Raw genomic sequence first — 9,833 nt, forward strand, 5'->3', positions numbered from 1 at the left:
TAACGGAAAGACACAAACAACATGAAACTTTAGGCTCTGAGCCACAATTCCCTTGCCTGCCGTGCAGAGTTAGTAAGACTTACCTTTGGTTATCAGGCTAGGCGCCCAGACTTCTGTAGTATGAAGAATAGATGAGCCAAAAGGTATGAAAACAACTAGGAAAGTCTCTGGCTACCTAATAGTGCTTCAAACAAATGTATTTTTGCTTCCCTAAGGGAGGAAAACTGAATTCCCAGAAAATATACATAGCATTAGGCATGACCATTAATGCTTGCAACAAAAGAAAGACATCTATCTATACAAAAGATTCCATGTATCTCATTCTTGTGTGATCCTGAAAAGTGACTGTCCCCAGGGTGTCTCTGAGGAGGTGACAAGGGATAAACCCAGTCTTGGGCCTTCCAATTTCCAAACACCTCTCTTCTGCAGTAAGGTACAAACCAAAATCCAAGAATCTGCTCTGGACAGCCCTGGACAACCACCTTCCCACCCAGCCACCCCCAGGAGACTAAGATGCAAGCAAACAAATGAGGCTCGATAAAAAAAAGAGGTCAGATTGATTTCTAGAGTCATCATTCAAATCAAGACAAAACTCAGCAGCCCAAGGAACCAGATACATTCATGGAAGGACCTGGGAACTTTTCTGATCAAAGGTGGCCGCTCAGACCATTAGACTTGTGGATCAAACATTTTGTCTGCAATTCTTCATCCCTAAGATGTTCACCCACCCTCACCACGCGTTCTGTTCCTCCCTTCCTTCCTTCTTCCTTCCTCCTTTGTCTCTTTCTCTCTTTCATCCATCCAACGACCACTGATTGCCAGGCATTGAGCTAGACCTTGGGACTCCAGGGGAAGATGAGACATCTGATGTGGGTAGCTGTTGAGAAGTCTTGGATGACCCTAGGCGTGGACCAAGGAACACAAGTAGGAATGACATCCTCTTGTATTTCCCAGAAGAGAGCCCCTCCGGTCATTTGAAACTTGGTCAAGGTGAACCAGGAGCAAGTCATGTTGTACCAGACATGGCCAAATCTAGAGTCTCGTGAACAGTCTTCCTCCCACAAACAGGCCAAAAACCAAACCCTCCGCTGTCAAGTTTATTCAACTTACAGCAGCTCTTGAGGGTCTTCAAGGCTGTGGTCTTTAAGGAGCAGATTGCCTCCTTGCTGTTCTCCCACATGGTGGTTGGTGTGCTCAAACCTTGACCTTGCAGGGAGCAGCTCAACGCTTACTCGGGACCTTTAGGTGCTAGGAATGCAGAGAGATGTTGCTCCCCCTAGTAGAAGCAGAATTGTCTTCTTCCACCATTTCATCCAGTTTGGCATGCTGGATGAATGTTATGAGAAACCGGACTATTTGAAGAAGAATGCAGCATTGGGATTGGAGGAAGCCTCATTCACAAACTTCAACATGCAGATAACAACCTTCACTATGGATGGTGAAGGCAAAGAGGACTTGAAGCACTTGCTGATGAAGATCAGAGAATACAGCTTTCAGTTTGGGTTACAACTCGATGTAAAGAAAATAAAAATCTTCATGACTGGACGGACAGATGCCGTCATGATAAGGAAGTCGTCAAGGATATCCTTTCCTTGGATCCACAATCAACTCTTAAGGAAGCAGCAGCCCAGAAATCAAATCGCATACAGCACTGAGAAAATCTGCTGCAGATGACCTCTTTAAAGTGCACAGATGTCTCCTTGGGGGATAAGGTGTGCCTGACCTAAGCCAGGGTACTCTCAGTCACCTCGTGCTGAGCAATGTGTAAGGAAGAACTGATGTACTTCAAGGATGGCATTGGTGAAGAGCTTTGAAAATGCCATGGACGCCCAGAGGAGCAAACAAATGTGTCTTGGAAGAAATATGGCCAGAAAGCTTAGAAAAGAAGTGAGATGTTGTCTCGTGTACTTTGGACATGTTATCACGCGTGACCATCCCTAGAGAAGGAGGGAGGACACTGTGGTTGTTAGATTTGATGTGAACTTGTACCTGGATGAAAGTATAAGCGCGGAGTCCGCTCGGTCAATCAGGTCGCAGCCTGAGGATGCTCCCTTGAGAGTGTAGCCTTTTTAGATGAGAGACCCCGTGAAGCGCTCTCTTTCTTGTCCTCACCGCCCTCCTTGCTTGGATTCTGTGTCAGCCTTCAGGTTGCCTACAAGTACACCACTGAACCTGGGAGTTGTCGGTGTCCTGTGATGCTCCCACTGACCTTGCCCTTATTGGCCTGTGAGCTCCCTGTTTCCTACTTCCCCTTTCTGCCTCATTGGCCTGCAGTTACAGAAGTTGGAAGAAGGCTTTGGCTAGCATCAAATCCAGTGGACTAGGCTGAGAGATCTTCTTGATACAAAATTATTTACTCCTTGATATAAAGCTCTTTCTTACACATATATGAGTGTCACTGGTTTTGCTTCTCTAGATGTTGCCAAGCAGGCATCATGCCTGGATCAATGACAAAGAAGCAGGCCCTCAACCCAAGGGATTGGCACAATGGTGGCAACAATGGGCTCAACCAAAAGTCACCTGTGAGGACTGAGCAATGTTCTACCACATGGAGCCAACTGGACAACACACTAGATGCAGAGGTCTTGGGGGACTGAACGCAATGCACTGGGCCTCAAGGGCAGACTGAGACATGAGCAACATTCATTTATTCATTCAACAAACATTTAAGATCCTACTGTGTGGCAGTCATGATCTAAGGAACCTGAATGAATAAAAGGGCTTTTTATTTCTGTTCTCAGGTTACTCATAGGAACACAGAAGAGTAAATGAGCCTTCAAAGTGGGGCAGTAACATCAATGAGAAATGGACAGGTAAGTGTGGCAGAGCTGAGTCTAAGTGATGAGTGGGAATAAGCTCAAGGAATACTTTGTCATGAGAATGAAGGAATGGATGGATGGATGGATGGATGGATGGATGGATGGATGGATGGATGGGTGAGAGGAGATCCAATGAGCATTAGGAACAACAAGGACAAAAGCAGGTAGGCATAGGAGACCATCAAAAGTGTCAGGAAGGAAGTGACCTGCAAGGTATGGCTGGTGTGTGCTGATGGCTGAAGGTAACAGCAAGGATAATATTATTAATAACAAAATGAGAGCATTTTTGAATGCTCCCCATATTTTTGGCATTGTCCAATGGGCCTGGCATGCATCATATCATCGACTATGCATAATATTATTAGCCCCATTGTACAGAGGAGAAAACAGAGGCAGCAAGCAATTCCTGGCTCACAAGCATGACCTGAACCAATGTCAGACTGTGTCTCTTTGCCAGTACTTTCTGGGGATGGTTTCCCCCATTATAGGAAGACTTCTGTTCCCGATCATTTGGGTAATGAAGACATTGGGAAAGAATACCACAAAGCTATGGCCCTTGAAGATCTCCCATCCCACAAAGACAGTCAAACGTGGGTAGAGGCTGTTAGGGTTTACGTAGTCAGTGCCAAGAGCTGCTGGCCCAGAGGTGTAGACGAAGGGTCCAGCTTCTGTGCCCGATGAGAGAACCAGAGAGTTACATGAATGGGACCAATGGATGAAGGCCCATGAGCTGCTGGAGCAGGGATTTTGACAGATGGCATTGTAGATGAAAAGACACGGAGGCTAAGAACACTGCTGACTAAGAGTTTGTGGTTGCCCCAACCCTCTAATCCCACCTCAACTAATTGGAATGCGTTTGACACTAAGCAAATTATTTAACCTCTCAGACCCTATTCATAAAGTTTTCACTCTACAAGCAATGCTCACAGAAGCAGCAGTTAAGAGATTTCTCTGGGGGTTGGCAGGGGGTGTTGGGGGAAATGAGGAGCTAATAACAATGAGTGCAAGAAAGAAGCAAAGGTTCTAAAATTGATATACAGTGTTGACTGTATAGCTCTTCTGGGTGTGCCTGAACAATTTACTTGTATGAGATGTGGATGGGGTGCCAATCAAACTGTTGAACTAATAATAAATAAAAACATTAAATAAACAAAGACAAACCAATAATTTTTTAAAGGGAGATCAAACAACAAGTTGCATTGGTTTGATCTGCTGCACAAGAGCTCCTTAAAGGGTTGAAGAATAAGGATGTCACTTTGAGAACTAAGGGGCGCCTGACCCAAGTCCTGGTGTGGATAATCCCCTCATATTCACGTGAAAGGTAGACACTGAATAAGGAATGCCAAAGAGGAATGGGTGCATTTGAACTACAGCACTGGAGAATCCTGAGAGTACTGCAGCCTGCCAAAACAACAGCCAGATCTCTCTTGGAATAAGTCCAGCCAGAATGTTCCTTAGGAGAGAGGTTGCGGGGATTTCCTCTCGCATCCAGTCCCTGGAAAAGGACACCGTGCTTGGTAGAGAAGAAGGGTGTGGGGAAAGAGGAAGCCCCTTGAAACAGTCCAAGGGATTGACCCAGTGGCTGCAACAAGGGCTCAAAGACAGTAACCATGGTGCGGATGGTGCAGGCTGGGCTGCGTTTGGGTCTGTTGTCCATAAGGTGGCTGTGAGTGGGAACTGACTCCGCCGCATCCAACAACAAGCACAACTCAGGCTCCCCGCTCCCCCCACACACGCCCTAATTATCCTCATCTCATCAGGGTGTTCTGCGCTTCTGACTGTAAGAATGGTGCACCTAGCCTGGGTCTGGTACACGACACCGGGGCACAGTGCGGACCCGTAGTGATGGTGGGCACTCAGGAGAAGCTAGCTTATTCAGTGAGCAAGGATGTTCAGAGTTCTGGGGTAGAATTCTCATCTTCCACGCAGGAGACCCGGGTTCAATTCCTGCCTGTGCCCCTCCTGTGCCGCTGCCACTCATCTGTCAGTGTGTTGCTGGGATGCTGAGCCGGTTATCCCGGTCGGACAGGTGAGTGGTCGTGATCTGGTGACAAATTCCTGAAATCCGGTCAGTGAAAGTCCTGTGGATCACAACGGTCGGATCCTCAAGCAATCATGGGGTTGTGGGGGTGGGCACAGACCCGAGCAGCATCTCTTTCCCTTGTGCAGGTGCCCCATGTGGTGGGGGGCGGCGCAGTGGCTGCTGATGACAGCGGAGACCTCCCAGTGAGCATGCTGATGGCTGGGGTCCCTGCGCCTGCTCTCACAAAACCTCCCAGCCCTCTGGACCCACTGCCTCTGGGCCCTTTGTACTGGCTGGAGAGGAAAGTGGGCTTCTGTGTGACAGCTAGGACAGGACCCGTCTCCCTTCCGGTCCACCAGCCCCCTTCGCTTTCACTGCCAGGCTTCCTCCCCAAGCAGTGCCTCCAGAGGAGGGCTGGCACAAGCTCGCCTGGTCCCCTCATTGTTATTCCTGGCACGAAGCAGTGCTGCTAGCATCCTTGAAGGCCTACAAAACTACCCGCCGTGTGTCTTTCATCAGAGCAGCTCGGAGCACCATGGCGTCCTCCTAGAAGCTGTGCTCGGGACAGGCTGCGGAAGCCGGCTACTTCCCAGGATGGGCTGGTATGTGTGAGGAGCAGCCTCGGCGTGAACTGGAATAACCCTGCCCGAGCACTGGCTGGAGGCTGTGTGCGAAGAGAGGCTGTCTGGGATATTCCTGGGGTCCAAGAATGCTGTGGATCAGACACAAGGGGATCTTGGGTGATGCTGCGTGACGGTGGACGCTTCACATACACCTCTCCCCAATTCAGTCTCCATCCTCGGGCTCCTCAACTCACTGCCATCAAGCCAATTCTGACTTGCAGTGACCCCATAGGACAGAGCAGCATGGTCCCTGTGGGTTCCTGAGACTGCCACATTTTATAGGAATAGAAAGGCTCATCTTTCTCCCGTGGAGCAGCTCGTAGTCTCTTACTGGTCTCCACTTGGTAACCCACTACACCAGCAGGACTCCTTTCATAGATGACTGGGGGGATTGAAAGGAATGGTTTACTTCTCAGATAGAGACGTGAGGAACCGCTAGATCAGCAGTTCTCAACCTGTGGTTCACGACCCCTCTGGGGGTCAAACGACCCTTTGACAGGGGTCACCCGATTCACAACAGTAGCAAAATGAAAGTGATGAGGTAGCAACAAAAATAATTTGATGGTTGGAGGGGTCACCACAACATGAGGAACTGTATTAAAGGGTTGCGGCATGAGGAAGGTTGAGAACCACTGCTCTAGACTTTGGCCCTTCAAGACTGGGGAAAAAACATACCCCCAATGGCTTAATTTTCAGCCAAACAATGGGTATGTCTAAGGGAACTCAGTGCTCCAATGGGATAGTGGGTTACAAACTGGGCTGCAATCCAAAAGGTCAGCAGTTTGAATCCACCAAACACTCCAAGGGAAAATGATGAGACATTCTGATTTCGGGGAGATTTACAACGTCAGAACCCCAAGGGAGCAGCTCTACCCTGCCCTGTGTGGTTGAGAAGAGTCGGCAAGGGCTTGATAGCAGTGAGCGTGTGTTTATAAGGTGAACAATGACATCGGGAGGCACACATCTCTTGGAATAATCAGCCGTTTGAGATCAAAAGGGCTGCATGGACTCTCGGACAACATTTCAAAGGGCTTAGGAAAGGAGGGAAGGAAACAGGAAGTGCAGGGAGGGAGGAAGGTGATGCACTGAGGGGCCTGCAATCCATCAGAAGAAACAAAAGGAGTCTGGATTGTTGGATGGAAAACTGATCTGCTCTGTAAACCTCCCAATTCTCTCTCTCTCTCTCTCTCTCACACACACACACACACACACAAGTCAAACGGCGGGGTGGGTGGGTGGTGGGAGTGCAAGGGGAAGGGGAGGATGGTGTAGGCCAAGATGCACAAGACACTGGTGCTCCGTGGCAGAATTTTGGACCTCTCCACTGGAGATCCAGATTCAATTCTTGGCCAACGTCTCGTGTACAATGACTGCCCACCCGTCCACGGAGGCGTTGATGTTGTCATGATGCTGATCAGGCTTTAGTGGAAGCTTCTAGACTAACATGGACTAGGAACAAAGACCTGGTCTTGCATTTTCAAAAGTCAGACAAAGAAGACCCTTCGGATAGCCACAGGGGGGCTGCTACCCATCACAGGGGCTGTTAACCATCACAGGGGCTGTGCAGGGTCAGGCAACATTTGTCTCTTCTGTGTAGGAGGTCACCAGGAGTTGAGGGCCAACACAGCAGCAGCTATAAAAGGACAAGAGTAAGAGAAGGGATCTGCAGCACATACCTCTTGAAATGTCCTTGTGGCTGGAATAGATGAGGAATTTCACACTTCCATAATAAGCAGAAACCGAAGTCCATAAAATGTGCCTAAGACTTAGAGCAGTGGTTCTCAACCTTCCTAATGCCGTGACCCTTTCATACAGTTCCTCATCTTGTGGTCACCCCCAACCATAAAATAATTTTCCTTGCTACTTCATCACTGTCATTTTGTTCCTATTATGAATCGGGCGACCCCTGTGAAAGAGTTGTTCGACCCCCAAAGGGGTTGTGACCCACAGGTTGAGAACCGCTGACTTAGACGCTTGGTGAAGGATGCAGATGCCTAGGGAAAAGGTGCTCTGCACCATCCGAATTTTACATTACAACCACCGGTAGATACCATTGACCACACACTCAAATGGCCAACGAGGAAAAGATTGTCGATGTGAGGTGGTGGTGATGGCATGGAGGGCAGTTGGTGCTCTTCCCACATGGTGGGAAGCAGAGAGCTAAATGACACGACGCCTGTGAAAACTAATTTCAAAGTTCAAAATACCAGCGAGCCACTTAACGGAGGACCCAGTCATTCCACTCCTAGGTATTCCCCCAAGACATGCATGCATAAAAAGACTATAAGTGACAGCACAGAACCGCCATACTCATCATACACACCCCCAAACTGGGAAACAGCCTAAATGCTCACACTCAAGGGTGAGCACAAGCAGACTGTGGGACAGCCGTTCAATAAGTGAACAAGTCGAAACAGCTCGACATCTAGCTGACTCCAAACCACGGCTTTCCCATGCAAATCAGCCGAGAGCTGAGTTTTCAAAGACGGACTTTTCAGAATTAAGCACCAGGCCCTTCTTCAGGTGCTTCTGGGAGAACTTGAACTTCCATTTTACCCATTAACCTCTGCAATAAAGCGCACGCTTATCGCCACCCGGAAAGACAAGCAATTGTTTTGGCTTTGCAGGGTTAACAAGAGCTGTGCTTACACCACACCATAGTCTATTAAATGTGCTAACGGTGTCATGAAAACATCTGGATTGTTGTCAGAATGACACAATGAACGTGACACAGATGCAATGGAAGGACAAGCTATCGGGGAAATGGCACCAGGAGACTGCTCAATGCAGGGTTGGCATGATCCATTTGTTCGCAGTAACAGAGTCCTCTCTCCCTGGAGAATGAGGTCCTTCCCTTAACTTGTAGCACAGCCTGGGCTCAAGGCCTGGCCCTTACCCTTGGCCAAGTTGGTCTTCTTAAGGCCCAGCCTCCTGGTTATAAAAGGGGTCAGTAGCAGCACCGCTGTCACTGACCGCCTGGGGACTGGAACAGCCTTGGAAGGTCTGTGGACGCTCACGGGGCACTAAGTGCGTGCCCTGTCCTGGGCTGTGCTCCTGCTCACAGTCAGCGAGTTGATGCTCATTCATAGTGGCCTTAGGGGACAGGGTCCAACTGTCCCTGTGGGTTTTCTGAGACTGTAACTCTTTACGGGACTAGAAAGCCCTGCCTTTCTCCCTCAGAGCAGCTGGTGGTCTCAAAACTGCTGACTTTTTAGTTCGCAGCCTAATGAGTAATCACAATGCCACCAGCGCTCCTGTCCTGTGGCACATGCCTCCTGTGTAAATGTTAACTCAGTCAGCGCCACGGGCAGGCTGGCAACTGTCCCCACTGTGCACAGAGAGGTGAAGCAGCCTACCCAAACTCACTCAACTTGTCACTAGCTGGTGGGTGCACCTTGGGAGCCAAGGGCCTACACACTTCATGGCACATGGGAAGGGCGCGTGCTTCCTGTCATCATTCCATTGAATCTTCACAAGAGACCCTTGAGGTTGGCTTTGCATGCTTGTTTGAGATTATGTTAGAGACAAGATGGAAGCTCGGAAACGTTAGGTGACTTGCCCATGGTCTCCCAGCGAGTCAGACGTCAGGAGGCCAGCATGGGGGTTGAGGAGATAAATCAGCCCCAAGCGAGAGTTATCCTCCCGCAGAAGATCCTTCAGAGCAGCCTTGGGGTGTCGTTAGGAGAGTCCAGCCTAGGTGATGGCTCTGGGTGCAGTTGGGAGGGCTGAGTTGGAGAGGATTGTGCATCAGGAGGCCAGAATTCAAGATGATCAGAGCAGAATTGGAGATCTAGCCTGGGCCTGGCGTTGTGATTGGGGAAACTGAGTCTGGAGAAGGGAAGTGGTTACTACTCCAACTGTCCCACAGCCAGAAAACACAGCCCCAGAGGGTAAGGGTCCAGTGTCCATAGACCCATCAGCCGAAGCTCCTCCCAACAAGCTGCTGGTTAGTCACACCCATGGGCAAAGCCCGCATCCACAAGGCAAATTCCATTGAGCGCTTTGTCTGCACTTTTGTTAGTTTAGTTTGGATTGCCAAGTCACAGAAAGGGGCACTGGCGTGGGCATCAGGAAGACTTAAGTCTGAAAAATGACCGGATTCTTCAGTAGCTGTGTGACCTTAGGCCAATTACTCCTGGTCTCTGAGCCTCTGTTTCCTCATCAACATCCCCAAAATACAAAATTCAAAAAACAAATGAAAAAACCCAGACTCACTGCCACGGATTTGATGCTGAGTCATCATGACACACACACACCCCAACACCCGGTGGGTTTCTGACGTTGGGACTGTTCATGGGAATGGAAGGCCCCATCTTTCTCCCGAGGAGCTGCTGGTGGTTCTGACTGCGGACCGTGCTGATTGCAGCC

Source organism: Echinops telfairi, unplaced genomic scaffold, assembly GCF_000313985.2.
Source record: "Echinops telfairi isolate 266 unplaced genomic scaffold, ASM31398v2 ScPeMD7_1;HRSCAF=3_0, whole genome shotgun sequence".
Classification (NCBI taxonomy): Eukaryota; Metazoa; Chordata; class Mammalia; order Afrosoricida; family Tenrecidae; genus Echinops; species Echinops telfairi.